We start from the raw sequence: 18,878 nt of genomic DNA, 5'->3' as shown, positions 1-18,878 counted from the left end.
GGGTTAGGGTTATCACACATTACTAAGGTGGAACAAGGAGTCGTTTGTGTTGTCAGTGTTATGAGTGGTCAACATGCTTTGTTTGCATCTATATTACAAGACTGAATACTTAGGTGATCGAACACCTAAACATCGAACTTGTAATATCTAACCCAAAAATGTTGAATGGCGCAGGAAAACATGTCGGTCTGCCATGGGAAAAAAAAAAACTTTACACCCAAACTAAGTGGGGGGCTTTGTCCCCCCACATCCCCCAACATGGAGGGCTGTGCCCCCCACACACTCCCTAACTAAATATACCAACTCTGAAATCGCTCTACAGTAGACAAAATGGCAAAATCCGGCAAATGGCCAAGGGAAATCTTTCCCTGCATTAAATCAGCCGTTCGCTGTTTTTTGCTTTCGATAAACCCCTTTATTTGAGGTTATGTTTTGAATATTTAACATGTCAAACATTTCTTATATTATCATGTGTGCATGTGCTCATTCATATGCATCTATATATAGTGTACTTGAAATGAATGAAAACACTCGTCGACTGGTAAAATGTTGAAGTCAAAACGTGGAAAATGCTGATGTTGACACACCAGTAAACATGTGCCGAGAAACAGCCTCTGCACATGCAAACCTTTAGTTTTTAAAAATCTAAATCACATCATTTTTTGCAAGGGGAAAGATAGCTATAGCTATAGATAAATAGATATAGATATGGATGTACATTAACTCATTTAAAATTTCTTTTATATAATGGCAACTGATCAAATGTAATTTGTCGATCAGCAACCCATCAAAATTAACACAAAAAAAACCCCTTGTGCCCCCCTGCACCTTCACACCCCATACTAATTATATATACCAACTGTGAGATCACACTATGGTGGGGAAAGGGTAAATACTCTGATCCCAACTGTAGTAAGATTGTGCACAGAAATGTTGCTAGCACATTTGATCAGCTGATTTTTCATCAGCTGTGTGCGTATTTCTACAGGTTTGACAAGGTGCCATTCAAAAACTTGTGAATAGCCCATAAATATATTTACGAGTTTGTGTGTTCGTAGACAAGTATTAAAACACAATAGATACAGATATATGAAATAAATATATTTGAACAATGAAATGAACATATAGCTCACTTCACTTATTGTAAAAACATTTACATTGTTTGCAGTACCTTTTGTATAAATTCATATAACTTCAGCCCCACATTGGCCTTCTGGCAGCTATGATGCAAAATAAAGGCCAGACTCTGCAAAACGTCTTCACCTCATTTTCTTAGAGTCACATCTACAATGCACTCTGACTGGATCATCCAATTCCAGAAATTATGAATCTTCAGAACTGGGCCCTGTTCTAGCCCATGATGATCCTCTTGACTGAGGAACCAGCTTTCTTATCTGTGCCTTCCAGGCTGTAGACTTTCATACTTCACTAATTAGATAGCAACTTTCTCACTATTCTAGTAAATACAAATAATTATTTGACCTTTATTAGAAATTAAAGATACAACACACATTTAAAGCCATATTCACCATTTTACAAAGGCAAGATATTACAACTAACCCCCTCAGGACAAGCCAGTCAATTTCAGAATCAGACAGATGGTTTGTAAGATCTAGACAATTCATAAGAAAAGGAAACAACCTCTGTAAAAACTAGGAACCTTGCAAATAACAGAGTAGGTATGAGAAAAATGAGGAGCGGAGCAGTAAACTAACAAAAACACCTTTAATAGTAGTACACTCATGCTAGGTGCTTTTGTCCTGAATAATGGTCTTCTTGAGAGCATGAATATACCAACCACAACAGCTCTTAAAAATAATTGAACAGCCAATCAGAACAACACTGAATTGTCCCAGTTACATCATTTACCAACCGATTAATTCATTCACTAATCAAATATGTCAAAACCAACAAAATATTTAGCAATATAAATAAATATATATATATATATATATATATATATATATATATATATATATATATATATATATAAAAATTAGAAAAATGTGTATTTGAATATATGAGAAATACTAGTTTAAAAGCAAAGTAGTATATAATGCATTTTATTCTATTAATCATATAACAGTAAGGATTAATTCATGTGTAAATGTAAGTAGTTTTGAAACTGCAGTGTGGCTTGAAGCAAAACTGACCTTCGACCCTGGCAGATGCTAGCTTAGCAAGTTTTAATGTTTATGCTTTTCACAAGTGATTATCTGCTGGGTCAGGAAATTAAATGTGTGAAATAATGAAATCCTCTGCTCTTTCCTGCTGGGATGATTTGGCCTTGTATATGTGTTACTGAGATAAGCACGCAGCTGGTAGGAAACAGAGAACAAAGAAGATTATTAAAAGACTGAATCTGCTATTGTATTCGAACTGATATGAAACCTTGAAGAAGTAACTTTACAGAAAGACATTATGTCTGACCAGCTGGATAGCAAGGCCGTATTGTATCTAGAGGAAAAGTTTTTTTTTTAAATATACAGCATCAACAGCTTTATGAATAGAAGACTGTAAGCTAAAGTGATGTAGGTGCCCTGTGACATATCACGTCAGTAAGGTGGGCATAGCTTGAATGTTAAACCTTTATAAAATTGTGTGCTTCCTGTTTCATGTCAGACAAAATTCTGTACTTGTACGTTTTTAGCCTCCTGGTGTACACTAGTAAACTTTTGAATCTGAACCACCTGTGTATTGAATTCTTGATTTTATTTAACAGTTTGGTCCTTCGGACCGGAAAATTCCCTCGGACAGCTGCAGATCAGAGTCTACCGGTGGTCGAATACTGCGCAGGAGAAGTTACCGAAATGGTTCTTCTTGGGTAAAAAGACCTCTGACTGAATTGTCGTTTAAAGAGGCTGGCCACTTTCTGATCTGTGGCTGAAGAGTGGACATTGGACAGTTCAATACCGGAGGCTCAGGTAGGAAGAATCTGCCTTTTTTCTGTTTTAGATCAGGGACTAGGTTACAGTATATTGTTGTCAAGATTTGTTTTGCAGATCAGGGACAAAAGGAAGTACTGTATATTTGGTCATAGATCAGGGTAACAGAATAAGGTAGGCAGTTATTCTAGATAAACTGTGAACAGGAACTGAGAATTTGATATCACGTGATAAAAAGGGTTACATAACATTTTCTTTGCCATGGGAAATCAGTGCACTAAAACATCGCGAGATCCGTCCCTAACCGAAGACGCAAAATACGTGCAATTACAACGTTCCGATAATGTTAGGTATTATACGAAATGGGTTAATAAATATGAATTTGATGGTAAACTAGATAAAACTTCACTAGTTAAACTCCTTAAACAGCTTAAATCTGATGCAGGAGGTCAGGCAAAAAAGCAACGCCAATTAGGCATTCCTCAGGCACACAGGTGGATTAAGAAAGCAAATCGTAGAGAGCAGAAGCTGAAAAATTCAAAAACATTATTCTTAGACAAAGAGGATAATAACTTGGTAATAGCAACAGCTCCCCCCCCTCCTCCCTTGCCCCCTCCCTTACCCTTTTCAGGATATGAAGCGAGTGGACAGGCTGGTCCGCCTCCGCGTTATCCTGAAGTTTCAGCAAGACCACAACCATTTGTTAGAGATCCTATTGAAACTAGGTCCCGAACACGTAAAACACATAGGGACACAGAATTATATCAAATGGAGAGAAACCTACAGGAAGAGAGTGAGGAAGAAATATGCCCACTTATAGAAGTTCCGAATCCTCAGGCAGGACAGGAAGGGCAAAACCCAACACTCTTAGTATACAGGCCATGGACACCAGAAGATATCCGGAAGGCTACTGAGGGAATTCCCCATCCGAAAATTAATTTTACGAAATTTTTAAAAGATTTACAAGGCATGAGATTGAGTTACCACTTGAATGGGGAAGAAGTAAAAAATGTAGTAAGACAAATTATAGGTCCAGATTGGCACATGATTTGTGGCACCTGGAATCCTTGTAATGCAGAGCTTAAACCCCTCCCACATAGTGACGCGGAGTTAGATAACAGAGTGAAAGGTCTGACAGACCAAATCTCTGAGAAATGAAAACCTAGAGCAGACTGGACTTGCATTAATCAATGCATACAACAGGAAAATGAGACAATAGATGGGTATTATGCTAGATTATTAGAATGTTTTAATAATCATAGCGGTATGTCGGTTCCTGAGAACCAAACAAATGATTCCCCATATAAACAACAATTAAAAAATGCATTTTTAAAAGGTTGCATTGTACCTATTAGTAGCTTTATTATGAAGCATATGATAGACCATCGAACAGGGAGGCTACAAGCCTTACTTGAATACGCTAGACATGCTGAAAGACATTTTAATAGTAAAAAGAAAAAGAAGGCGCAAGTCTTCACTGCTGAAGATGGAGCTGAAGTATTTGTATTGCAGTCAGGTAAAAAGGGCAAAAAGAATGCCCAGGAAAACAAACAGTCTGACAAACGATCAGAAGATTTTGAAGAGAGGAAAAAGAGAGGTGAGTGCTTCAAGTGCGGGAAAAAGGGACATCTAGCAAGGGATTGTAAGCAAAACAAAAAGGTAATTTCAGAAGATAAGGGAGATGAGGACTGACTATATGATAGTGAAGATACATCATGTGAAAGTCAGAAATCATCAAGAAAAGTTAATAAACAGAAAACAGACGTAAATGTGATAGAAAGAGTAGAGGAAGTGCAAGTAGATATGGAGGATGAAGAAAGTAAAATTTTGGACTTAGCATTATTGAGCTTAGAGCTCTACTTAGCAGATACGAAACCGGAAGTTACACTTCTGGTGGAGGGAAGGAAAGTCAAATTCCTGTGTGACTCAGGAGTGTCACGGACTTTGATACACCCCTCCAAGTTACCAGAACATTCCGAATCACCTGATTATATACTAGTAAAAGCCGCAAATGGACAGCTATACAGGGAACCACTTTCCCATGATATAGCAATAACTGACCCTGTTTCAGGTATGACCCAGAGAAGTAAAATTGTTGTTTCTACAAAGTGTCCAGTAAACCTATTGGGCAGGGACCTTATGCAGATATTTGGCATAGCAGTAGTTCCAACTGTACAAGGTATGGAGGCACAGAGACAAATGGCTACCTTTGTAGTGCGATCGGAGGGTGAAACTTTTTACTGGTACAGCCAGGACCTAGTCACAACTGGTCCAGGGGCAGAAACCGAGGAACTGATGAACGTAGCCATCAGTAAAGCCCCCTCCCTCGACACTGATCGACAGCATTTGTTACACTGTACTCTATACTACTGTACTACACCAGGACCTGATAGAAAATATGAGCAAGAATTATTCAGAAATCGTGCAACTAGGCTAGTATTGCGTACTTTGTACTGGGATACTGAGGGGAACAGTGTAGTCAGCTGTTCATTACCTCAAGAATTCCTTGCATTATATAGATCAAATCGATTACCACATGTCAGCTTGACAAAGAATAAAAGTGTAAAATGGGCAGACTTAGGAGAAAAAGTAACAAGATGGGAGAAACAGACTGATTTAGAACTGTCAGAACAAGGGATACAGAAACAAAAACTGAATTGGGTGACACAGACACATCCAGCTGTACACTTGCAATCTAGCGAGGACAGCTGATTAGCATTTTTTTTAGAAGAAGAAGAAAAGGCCTTATGTGAAATTCCAACAACTCTTTGGTCAACAGGTAAGTCAGATGTAGGACTTATTCGAACACCAGGACCAGTTACAATTACCCCAAAGTCAGCTTTTAGACCACAGATAAGACAATACCCTTTGAGAAAGGATGCAGAAATAGGAATTAAGCCTATAATAGCAGCATTACTCAAAGAGGGAATACTGGTAGAATCTCCTGATTCACCATGTAATACACCCCTATTTCCTGTTAAAAAAAGCAAATGGGGAATGGCGGATGGTACAAGATTTACAAGCTGTAAATAATGCAGTAATACCTAGAGCACCTACGGTGCCAGACCCACATACTTTGTTAAATGATCTAAAACCACAACAGAAGTATTTCTCTGTGGTAGATATCAGCAATGCTTTCTTCAAGATACATATACATCCTGATAGTCAATATTGGTTTGCATTTACATTTCAGGGTAAAAGGTATACATACACTCGACTACCACAGGGATATTGTGAGAGTCCAACAATTTTTGCACAAGAAATGGCTAGCAACCTGGCAGGGTTTACCCCACCGGGAGGTAGCCAAATTCTACTTTATGTAGATAACATCTTGCTAGCAGCCCCGACCCAGCAACAATGTAGGGAAGATACTGTAGCGTTATTGAAATTTTTAGCAACACAAGGACACAAAGTAAACAAAAGTAAGTTACAACTTTGGAGAAAACAAGTTAGATACTTGGGATATGTAATATCCAATGAAGGTAGAATACTAGATGAGGAAAAGAAAAACAGAAATTTTGCAAGCACCTAAACCAGCAACCAAGAAGGAAATGATGTCTTTCTTGGGTACAACTAATTTCTGCCGGAGCTGGATACCAAATTATGCTTTGGAATCTGCTCCACTGACTGACTTGATATATAAGACACCAATGGCAGCACAAGATATTTTACAGTGGACAACCGAAGCAGAAATGGCTTTCTGCAAGTTGAAGCAGATGATAGCTTCTTCATTAGTTTTAGGACTTCCAAATTATCACAAATGTTTTTTTCAGACCGTAGATTGCAAACAAGGATATATGACATCAGTATTGATGCAACAACATGGGGACAAGCAACGCCCCATAGCCTACTATTCATCACAGTTAGACCCAGAGGCACGATCTTTGCCTCATTGTGTACAAGCAGTAGTTGCAGCTGCAATGGCAGTACAGGCTTCAGCCTCAGTGGTGTTATTACACCCTCTCACATTGAGAGTGCCTCATGCAGTTGCAATAATTTTACTGCAAGAAAAAGTGGCATGCCTTTCTCCTGCTAGACACCTTTCATGCATGACTATACTGCTGAGCCAACCTCATATGACAATTGAACGATGTACGACATTAAATCCATCAACATTACTCCCAACTCCTGCGGATGGCACACCACACAGCTGCCTGCAGGAAATCGAACAGTTAGCTTTACCTAGACAAGATCTCACAGATATGCCCTTGGATAATGCCGAGGTGACATATTATGTGGACGGCTCATGCAGAAGGGGTCCTACAGGGAAGAATCTAGTGGGGTATGCAGTAGTTACAGACACTGAAATTCTAGAAGCCCAATCCTTACCACATAACTTATCTGCACAAGCAGCAGAATTGATAGCTTTGATGAGGGCATGTACTTTAGCAAAAAACAAGTGTGTAAACATATATACTGATAGTCAGTATGCTTTTTCTACAGTACATGTATTTGCACAACAATGAAAAAACAGAGGAATGATAACATCTAGTGGAAAACCTATTAATCATGCGCAATTTATTTTGGAGTTATTAGAATCTATTCAGTTACCTACCAAAGTAGCTATTTGTAAATGTGTAGCTCATACAAAACAACAGGATAAGATTTTGAAAGGCAATGCACGAGTTGATGCAGCTGCAAAGCAAGCAGCCTCAGACTCAGAAACTTTACTTTTAAATGAGGAATTACAACCCTCTGAGATTTTAGATTTAGACATGTTAAAAACAATGCAGATGCTTACTACAAAAGCAGAAAAACAAAAATGGGTAAAACGAGGTGCAATTCTTGAAAATGGACTGTACATTTCCAAAGAAAGAAAACTGATATTGCCGTCTAATTTATTTAGATATGCAACTTTGTTGAGCCATGGGCAGTGCCATGTCTCAACAGGGGGGATGGTACAGTTAGTAAATCGAATATTCCAAACATATGGATACACAAACTACACAAAATAAATTTGTGCAGCTTGTCATACTTGTAACAAGCATCATGCACAAGGGGCATTTAAAACCAAGCAAGGAAGTTTTCCTATACCACCGTATCAATTCCATACTATTTGCATGGATTTCATAGAATTGAATAAATGTGAAGGGAAAAAGTTTTGTTTAGTTATTGTAGACATGTTTTCCAAATGGGTAGAAGCTTTTCCAACCAAAAATCCGGATGCAGCAACAGTGGCGAAAGCCCTGATAAAAGAAGTAATCCCTAGATTTGGCATTCCGGAAAGGATTTATAGTGACAATGGCACACATTTTGTAAACCAGACAATCCACCAACTTGGGAGATTTTTTGGTATCTCCTTAAAGAACCATTGTGCTTACCACCCACAGTCAGCAGGACTGGTGGAAAGGTACAATGGTACCCTCAAAAGTAAGCTTAGGAAGCTAGTTGAGGAGACCCAAAAGAATTGGATACACTGTCTGCCTTTAGCACTGCTGAGTGTGAGAACGGTTCCAAATGTAAAGGGTTTGACTCCCTTTGAAATGGTTTTTGGGAGAGCATATTATGTGCCTCAGTGGAAAGTTCTCATGCCTGCAGAGCAAGAGGCTGACAGTTCATTAGCTAGTTATATGAGGAAACTGTTAACAAATAAATTTGTTTTGCAGTTTAACTCTTTTTCAGATAAGGAACAGACCAGACTGGTGAAAGCAGTCTTGGCCCCGGGGACGTATGTGTGGTTGAAAGTGACGAAAAGGTAGAATTGGGCGAGTCCAAAGTGGGAAGGACCGTACCAGGTTCTGTTGGCAACGCCTACTGCAGTCAGAGTGGCCGAGAGGACGTCTTGGGTTCATTTGACACACTGCAAACTGGTAAAGAACTTTCAACTTGATAAAAACTTTGTGACTGATACACAACCAGACCGAGATGGCCAAAAACAAAGCGAATAGAAATCTAGATCAGCCCCAGAGATGTTGCATAATCATTTTGTTGAGTATACATTTATTGACTGCAATTGTGACAATTTTCCTCTTGTTGTGGTTTATCCTAAATACATCCACACAAGTGAAAGTGGGAAGGCGTGGTGAAACGTCTACAGACTGGCATCCAAATTTTAACACATACCTAGCCATGAAACGTGTATATGCAGAGACTATGAACATTTCAAATTGCTGGGTTTGTACAGCTGTACCAACAGCATATGGAGGACTGATAATGTCCGCTGTCCCTTTGGGGATAAATGAGACTTGGGAGAATTTACTTTTCGATACAGGAACTATGAGATCACAGGACAAAATAACTTTATTTTTACCTATCACACAAAAAGGAATTGTATGTTTTTATAAAAATGATACCCTCCAGGTGGGCTGGAGCAATTGTAATATAACCATATCTTACCGATGTTACATTAAGAATAGTAATGGCAATACTTTTTGCAATACTAATTATGACTCATATTTGAACTCATTAAAAACAACCATGAATGACATTCGCAAAAATCCAGTTTTGTTTAAACAATTGTCAGTTATAGATCAGAAAATGTTTCATGTAGGGCTGATGCGTATTAGTACTAAAGCAGAAAACTGTTATTTTATTTGTGGGAAAAAGGCATATAAATGGTTACCTGAGAATTGGTCCGGCAGTTGTTTTTTGGGTTACTTGCTTCCGGCAATAAGACATACTGCAGAATTACCTTTGGGTAAGATACGAAACATGAGAGAAGCAGCTCGAAAACCTGAAGGTCCAGTTGAAAAACCTGTGAATCCAGTTGGAAAGATCGAAGCTGGCTGGAAAGACCACAATTCAGTAAAAGACAAAAGCAAATTGACTCATATGGACTTAAGTGACAGTGTTATATCTTGGGCAGGAATATTCCCAGCCTATGGAGCAGTCAAATCGATCTGGGAACTGAGAAAGTTGTCAAAACTTCTCAAAGTAATGAGTAATGCAACTTTTTCCACCCTAGAACTGGTGACTGATGAATTGAATGCAATGAGAACTGTTGTGCTACAAAATCGGATGGCTCTTGACTTCACCCTAGCGGCGAGAGGTGGTGCGTGCGCGCTTATCAAAGAAGAATGCTGTGCGTACATACCAGATAATAGGCATGAAATCAATAATCACCTAGAGGTAATTCAGCAAGTATCAGCCATGACTGAACCAGGCCCAAACCCACTGACGGACTTTTTCCAAAATCTATTTGGGGGGTGGGGTTCCATCCTAATGAATATTCTGATTGCCATTTGTGTGGGTATACTCCTAATAGGAGCATGTGTTTGCTGTGGAATTCCCTGCATGAAAAGATTAATCAAAGATTTTATTGATGTATCTGTTACTGAAACTTTGTACCAAGATATTGAAATTGAAAAATTGATCTCAGATGACATTTTTTCTGAAGTATAGATTGAATGACTCACCTAGCTAAAAATCCTAAGTGGAAAAGGTTAGGAGATGAAATGACACTATGCATACTTCAAAATAGAATAAAAAGTATTAATAGGGGGGAAAATGTTAGAAAAATGTGTATTTGAATATATGAGAAATACTAGTTTAAAAGCAAAGTAGTATATAATGCATTTTATTCTATTAATCATATAACAGTAAGGATTAATTCATGTGTAAATGTAAGTAGTTTTGAAACTGCAGTGTGGCTTGAAGCAAAACTGACCTTCGACCCTGGCAGATGCTAGCTTAGCAAGTTTTAATGTTTCTGCTTTTCAAAAGTGATTATCTACTGGGTCAGGAAATTAAATGTGTGAAATAATGAAATCCTCTGCTCTTTCCTGCTGGGATGATTTGGCCTTGTATATGTGTTACTGAGATAAGCACGCAGCTGGTAGGAAAGTGTAACAGAGAACAAAGAAGATTATTAAAAGACTGAATCTGCTATTGTATTCAAACTGATATGAAACCTTGAAGAAGTAACTTTACAGAAAGACATTATGTCTGACCAGCTGGATAGCAAGGCCGTATTGTATCTAGAGGAAAAGTTTTTTTTTTTTAAAATATACAGCATCAACAGCTTTATGAATAGAAGACTGCAAGCTAAAGTGATGTAGGTGCCCTGTGACATATCACGTCAGTAAGGTGGGCATAGCTTGAATGTTAAACCTATATAAAATTGTGTGCTTTCTGTTTCATGTCAGACAAAATTCTGTACTTGTACGTTTTTTGCCTCCTGGTGTACACTAGTAAACTTTTGAATCTGAACCTCCTGTGTATTGAATTCTTGATTTTAGTTAAGAATATACATATATATAAGTATCTCAAAACCATATCAAAGATATCCATCAATTCAATCAGTATAAAAATACATAATATTTTCACACTATCTTAAAATCATAGCAAATAAAGTAAAAAATGTTTCTTATAACTTTGCAGATCTCAATTTAAGCACAACACTAATAGACACATGTTCATTGAATTGTTGTCTTACTGTGGCATTTAGATGCAACTGCCAAATTAACTCTTTATATTCCAGTAGGGTCTCCCATTTGCCCACCCTAGGATTGCTAAGCACTTTATCAAGCAATCGTTTTATAAACTGAGATTTGCAGAATTGTAAGATTTTTTTATGCTTTTAAGACAATATTTACTGTGTCTGTGACTCTGATATTCTGTAAGGTCACAGCTTAGCCTTCACTCCAAGCATTACCATTATGTTATGTTTAGTTCACTGAGGCATTTCTGAGAATACTCCATTTTTTCATAAAGAAATTTCACTTCTTTTGTATTTTTTACAAGGAGTTATTTAGTTGTACTTCAGATTGGTACTATCTGGTCACTGAGACTGCAAGCTAACCACAGAATATTTTTACTTATTTACAAGACATCAGTACATTAATGTGTTACATTTGTTCTGTTTTGATTTACTTACATCAAAGGGGCCTTACATTTTCCTATTTGGGATACTAATGTTACCCTGATGTTTCCCATGGTAAAATTGTGTAAGTTAGGCCACATCGGTCGGTGCATCTATTGGACTTTCTGCATGTGCTCTTTTGCTATGAGCATAACCATCATTAGGCTGTCCTATAAACTAATATAGTGTTCCATCACACTCGTATAAACTAAAATAGTGCTCATTAGGCTGTCCTATAAACTAATATAGTGTTCCATCACACTCGTATAAACTAAAATAGTGCTCCATCACACTCGTATAAACTAAAATAGTGCTCTGTCACACTACTGTAAACTAAATTAGTGCTCCATCACACTCCTATAAACTAAAATAGTGCTCCATCACACTCTTATAAAACTTCTTTTCTTACCAAGTCTCTTTAGCAATATCCAGCAGACCTCTGGGATGCCTGTCATACAAGACTTCATATGAAGTAAACTCAGTTGAAGCTTATGGCACCTGTCCATCATGAACAGCAAGCAGGGTAAAAAGTGGTCTTAGGTTTTACCGTATGCATCAGTGACTTTTCTTAATACGAAATTCAGTGAACCTCTTTGTTAAATCATCAGTTTATGGCTGATACACTCATATTTTAACTTGTTGACTTTTGTACCCTGACACAACTAGTGTAATACCCTTGATATAAAGTGCATGCCTTGGTCATTAACTATCTCTATAGGGATGCCCACTCTAGAAGTAACAGTACCAAAGCTCTGGAAATAGCTTTACACTAGCTTTGCATTATGGCACTTCTGAAAATGTTGTTGGGTACACCATTATTAGTATATAATTATAGCCATTGCTAGATTTTACTAATACCCTCACAATGTCCATAGCAATATTGACACTTCTGTATTGGGCTCTTGGATCAATGGATTCTTAAATCTGGGACTGTATGCAGTTTTCTGATGCTGTGGACAAGATGCTCAAAAATTGTCTATTTCTTTCATTACAAATAGCCATTAAAATCTGGCTAACACTCTTGCCTTAGTTTTGTTTATCCTAAGGTGACATCTTAACAGATAAGTAAGGAGTAACTGCATTATTAAATGTCCTGTACTTTTCTGGTACTAATACCTGTTGGATAATTTCCTCCCTGTTTCCTTACTGTATATAAGAGATCATCTTTTAACTTAAAATAAAGGTAAGTAGTAAGAGGAATATCATGTTCACTATCTTCCTCTAGCCATATTCTCTTTTTCTCTGCTTGGTTTCATCATCCAGTTGTGATTTTTAAAAATGTATGTGGCTTACCTGAAAATCTAATAATTCACAGTTACTTCTGTAACTAGCCAGTCCTGAAGTGGAAGGTATAATATCTTCTCACAAACAAACCGGAAGTGGAATGAATTTCTCATGCGTTTTCCTCTACAAATTGTAGCTTAATGGTAGGTATGTGTATACAAATGCATGCCTGCCCACCCACCCCCACACCCCCCACACACACACGCACACATCTAAGCACACAGACATTAGTACACATAATGCAAATCTTTTTTGGTATTAGATTTTATATTAAAGTCACTTGCTATTTACACCTGGTTCTTGAATGGACTGTTTTGTGTTTCAAAAATAGGCAGAACTACACCCTTTTGAAAACTGCTAATTTCAGGGTAATTTGTCAAAAAACTGGTGATCTAAATTGTGGCTCTAGAAATACAATTTATTTGTAAACTGAATATTCATGAAGCCTGAAAAAAGCAGCACACTACATTTCTGAAAAGTCCAGGGAAATTTGCTCTGGATATTACAGCTGAGTTCAGTGGGAGAAAGAACAAATATTGCTGTGAAGAGACCAATGTTTTAAAGTTACCATGAGGTGAAGAAGAATCTATAATATTTCACTGTCTGTTGATGCCTCTGCTAGTGAATTAATCAGGTCTTTATCAGTTCATCGAAATTGCAATTCAGCGAAATGCTCTTCAACAAACAAAAGACAGCAAACATTCAATTAAATGAAGTTCACATCTGTGAATGCGTTTCACAGGGAAAAGAGAAAGTTGCCTAACATTCCCAATGTAACATACACTGCAGTATATCAAACTCACACAGGTGGGGGGCTGCACCCCACGCTCCCTCTACTTATATATACCAACTCCAAGACTGCACTATGGAGGAAAAGGGCATTTCCTGACATTAGCTAACTATTTCCTTTCCCTATGAAACACATTTGTAGATGTGAACATTCATTTATCTGAACATTCTCTGTTTCTTGTTCATTGAAGAGCATTTTGCTGAATTGCAATTTAGATGAACTGATACAGATGACCAAAAAACCAAGAATAAATGTAACCAGCAAACACAAGTCCAACAGATGAGGCCAGGAACACCAGCTGCACGACCAAACTATTATTTACCACAAAATGTAAAGGCTTTCGTTTGGTACCTGTGACCAAACTTCATCAGACAATTAAAACAAGTAACCCCCTTACTTAAATACATAAAAATTGAGCCCAATAAATTAATCAACCTAAGGGTGGGCCTTATGAAGCTATACCATCTTTTATAGATGACCTCAACAATAGTACTAATTTTCTAAAATGTACTTATACTATGCAACAAAAAGCAATTCCATATTTAGATGTGCTTATTTCTAGACTAGGGGAGGACCACATTAAGGCTACAATTTACAGGAAGCCTACTTACTCAAATACTATGTTACATTTTTCCAGTAGCCACCCTATGCACACAAAGCGTGGCATTGTCAAAGGCCAACTGGTGAGACCAGCTTGTATGAACACACTTTTTGATGATTTTTTGTTGGAGTGTGATACTATGTGTAATATGTTTTTAGCTAGGGGGTATCCGACCACGTTTGTTAATTCTATTAAAACAGAGGTTATCCATAAATGAAGGATAGGTTTATTTGTCCCTATTTTAAAACATATAAGTGACAATGATCAAATTTATATACAACCAACTCACACTACGGTCAAAGATGGCAGGGTTATGACTAGTGGAGACAAAAGTTATAAACTGCAGCCCTTGTCCAATGGTGACAAGAGTAGAGAACTTAGGTTCAAAAAGAATTGGGAGCAAAGATGCTCCTTTATATGTACTTATACTGAGGATAACGATATAATACAAGATATCCTCAGGAAGAACTGGACGATGGTTATGCAGGACCAAGACCTTGCAGACATCTTAGGTAGTACTCCACAAGTCACCTTTAGAAAAGGAAGAAATTTGAAGAGCTTATTGGAATACACTAAGCATTTGGAAAAGCAGGGAGCAGGGTCAAATATCTCCTTGTGGAAAGTGCCAACAATGTAAATTTATTTTAAAAACATCTAAGCTCAAAATCAGGGAAAAAGACATCACCCTGAAAGGTAAATATAACTGTTACACCCAAGGTGTTGTATATGCTGCCACGTGCTGTCAATGCCAAGCATTTTACATTGGCAAAACCCAACATAGGTTAGGACAACATATGTATGAGATTAGGCAGAACAACGAGAAAAATGCCTTATACAGGCATATTAAAAGTTGTCCTCAACATAGTTTCAAATTTACTGTGTTGCAACAAATTTCTAGTCAGTCTACGGGGGGCCCTTGGAAAATATAACTCAAAGAGAAAGAAACCTGGTGGCAACTTTTTCTAAATGCTGGCTCTCCCCCAGGGTTGAATGACATGATTTCAATTACTAGCAAATTAAAATTAAAAGTATTTGATAGGTGACTAAGTAATGTACAAATATAACTTTCCTTTTGTATAAACTTCTTCATTGTACTCAATATTAATTCAAAGTAACTAGGTAAGCTTACGTGAGACAAAGAAGCATTTGATTAGATTCTCAATTAATTTTTTTTTTGTGTTTAAGTACTAGTATTGTTTCTGTTTTTCTTTTTTCTTTTTCTTTTTAAATAATATTTGTTTAAAACAATTTGTTTTATAACAAAACATTTTTATGGTTGTTTTTAATTTTGATATTTCATATGGTCTAAACTTTTGTTAGGAGACTGGTTGCTGCTTTTTGGTATTTCATTGTTCAACGCTTAAATATGTAATTATTTTATTCATTAATTATGTTAACCATAAGTTGATTAATTTATTATGCTCACTTTTTATGTATTTAAGTAAGGGGGTTACTTGTTTTAATTGTCTGATGAAGTTTGGTCATAGGTACCAAACAAAAGCGCTTACATTTTGTGGTAAATAAAAGTTTGGTCGTGCAGCTGGTCTTCCTGGCCTCGTCTGATGAACTGATACAGACCCAAATTAATCATGCTAACCTAAAGATGATGAATTTGGTCAATGACATAATTCATTAGTTTAACACAAAATTGTTTGGAATCATAAACAATCAGATGAATGCATATCACAGACAGAATCAAACTTCTAAGTTAAGCAACTGGCATGCTTAGAAAGTAAAATTACTTCATAATTGCAAACAGCTTCCACGGGCATTTAAACTATGTAGAGTAGCTTATAAGACAAGCAAATAGAAAATCCAAGTTGGAAAGGCATAGGAAACTTGACATAATGGTGAAGCATGCAAGAAATTGACCACAAGCATGATAAAATGCCCTACAATTGAAAAATTATGTAGGCTGTGCAGAAAAATAAATAATTTTGCTAATTTATATAAAATGAAAGAGTATTTTCATTCAGAAAAGATTGCATGCCTTGGGAGAGAGTAATAAATGTGGATTGTTTTGTACTGAAAGTATCTAGAAAGTAAAGATTAAAGCACATACAATTCACCACCAGAATGTAAGCTAGAAATCTGGTAAGAAAAGTTTAAAATTAATAACTGAAGTTTTCTTTGTATGTTCATAGTTTTGTAAATATATACCAGGCTAATGACCACCAGAGCCTTTATAGGCCTAGTCATGCAACCCAGCCCAACCCAATTGCATCCATATGTATCATGGCATTTATTAGGAGGGGGTATGCTAGTCAGCAAGTTTCTAGAAGTTAAGTATGTGAGGAGTATACTAGTTTGGGCATTACTATCTGCTTCTGTCTATCAGAGACATGGGAGCCAGAACTAGGGTGAATTTTCAATTCCCCATCTATTGGTCAAGGTTACACTTAAATAGGGTTAGGGATGGACTCTGCTTCACATGGATGGGCAGCCTGTTCCAGAGCAAGGGGATGCTCTGAGACACATCTGTTTCACCAACATGTCTTATTTATGTTACAAGCAAAATTTAATCTTTGAATCTACTGGAACTGATGCTGTCTAGTTTACTCATGTGAAAAAGGTCTATCAGAGCTGGAAATGAGGATGCCTTTTATGCTAGGCAAAGATCATGTCTCAGTAAAGTGTAGGAGATAGAGTATAGAGAGATAGAGCTTTAAGCTGAGCCATACATGACAATGTGTTTATACCTTAGATTTTCCTGGTAAAGAAACTTTGTGGACGTTCCAACTGTTGCGTATGTCAGGTCAGGTACATGCTGAATGGGATGTCATACACAATGATGGGTCTGATAAGGGCTGAATAAAGTAGCACTATGACTTTCTTAGACCGGGATGCTATGCCCTTACTTATAAGCTGGGCATCATAGAATGATGTTCTTACTGCCTTGGTCACATGTTTGTCAAAAAGCCAGATTACTGTCTACATATGTTCCCAGATCCCTGACTACCAGGTCAAGTCTTAGGGGTGTCTTATTGATGGAGAAATTAGCCTGGGTAGCAGATTTCTCAAAAGGTACTATAATGCTTTTCTTAGCATTGAGTTTTAATCAGTGACTTTGGCACCAGTCATCTGTCTGGTAGACCCTCTTGTAAGATGTTTATGTTGTGAGGGGAATCTATAATAGCTCCCAATTTGCAGTCATCTGAGAACTTGGTCAGTCAAAGCAACCAGACATTAGCCTTTACCTCTGAGAAGTTAGATGTCAAATAGAAGTGGTCCTAGGACAAAGCCCACAGGTAACTCTCTGCTGACTGATCTCCTAGTGGAGGTGGACTCACCAATCTTGACTTCTTGGGTCCTGTGCGTGAGCCAGCTGAAAACCCAGTGAACTATGTAGGGGTTTATGCCCAGTTCAGAGAGTACCTGAATGAGTATTGTATTAAATGTCTTAACCTGGTCCAGTTAGGTGATATGCACTATTTTCCCATTATCCATTGCTTTGGTGACTTCCTCAAAGTAGCCCTCAAGGTTTAGTAGGCATAACATTCCTTTGGCAAAGAAAAACTGGGTTGGGTCTAGTGTCTGAAGATTGCCTATGTCTTTGTTGATCATTTCTTTGATAATTAGTTGCATGGATTTGCATATTAGACTAATCAGACTTACAGGTCTGTAGTTTCTGGGGTCAGTTGATGGTCAGCCTTTACAATGTGGGTTAACTGTCACAGTCCTCTATTCTCATGGTACAAAATATGTTTTGAGACTACAGTTGAAAAGTGACAGGTAGTCCTGATAGCTCATGTTTCAAGCTATTTAGGAGGCATCCTGGGATACTGTTAGGGCCCAATGTGGTTTTGGCCTTAGCAAGTGCTGCCAAGATCTGCTGCCTGTTAATAATTGGGAGGTTATGGCAGTAGGTATTTCATGGTGGGGAGGGGTTTAGTGGGAGTGAAATTCAGCTGATTTTGTCAGCCAACAAATTCACTATCTTGCTCTACTCAGTAAAGGTGACACATTGACCACCAGTTTGACACATTGATGTGTTCTGCCTTTGAGGTTTCAGACCCACCTGTAGAAAGCCTTGTAGTTGTCTTTAGCATATGAAGCTATCTTGACCTTGTAATTGGTCCTGGACTTAATAAGTCCTCTAAGTTTCCATATAATTTAATTAGAGAGCTCCTATCATTATCTTACTGACTTTTTTTTCTTTTGTTACAACACTATTAAGATTGGGATTCCACCAGTGTTTGTGTTTTAGAGTTTATTTTGGGCTTACTTTTAGTTGGTACAGTAGCCTCTATACAGCTATTTATGTAGTTGCACAGGGTCTATATGAACAGTTCTGCATAGGTTATATGAACTTGAGGTTGGGGGTGGCACTGAAGTTTGACAAACTATCACTTAATAAGATGTAGTTTGCTTTTTAATAGTTCCTAACTGTTGCAAGGTTTGCAAGGTTATTTTGTTGATTTTATTTTGCAGGAGACAGCTTTGTGGTTTGACTTCACCAATGGAAACATGATGTGGGAGGAGGGGGGTGCAGCACTCTCCCATATTGCTAAATGCCAA

The sequence above is a fragment of the Protopterus annectens genome, chromosome 9.part0 (assembly GCF_019279795.1).
Source record: "Protopterus annectens isolate FY-2018-M chromosome 9.part0, PAN1.0, whole genome shotgun sequence".
NCBI classification, from domain to species: Eukaryota; Metazoa; Chordata; order Ceratodontiformes; family Protopteridae; genus Protopterus; species Protopterus annectens.
This window is presented reverse-complemented; position numbering follows the sequence as displayed.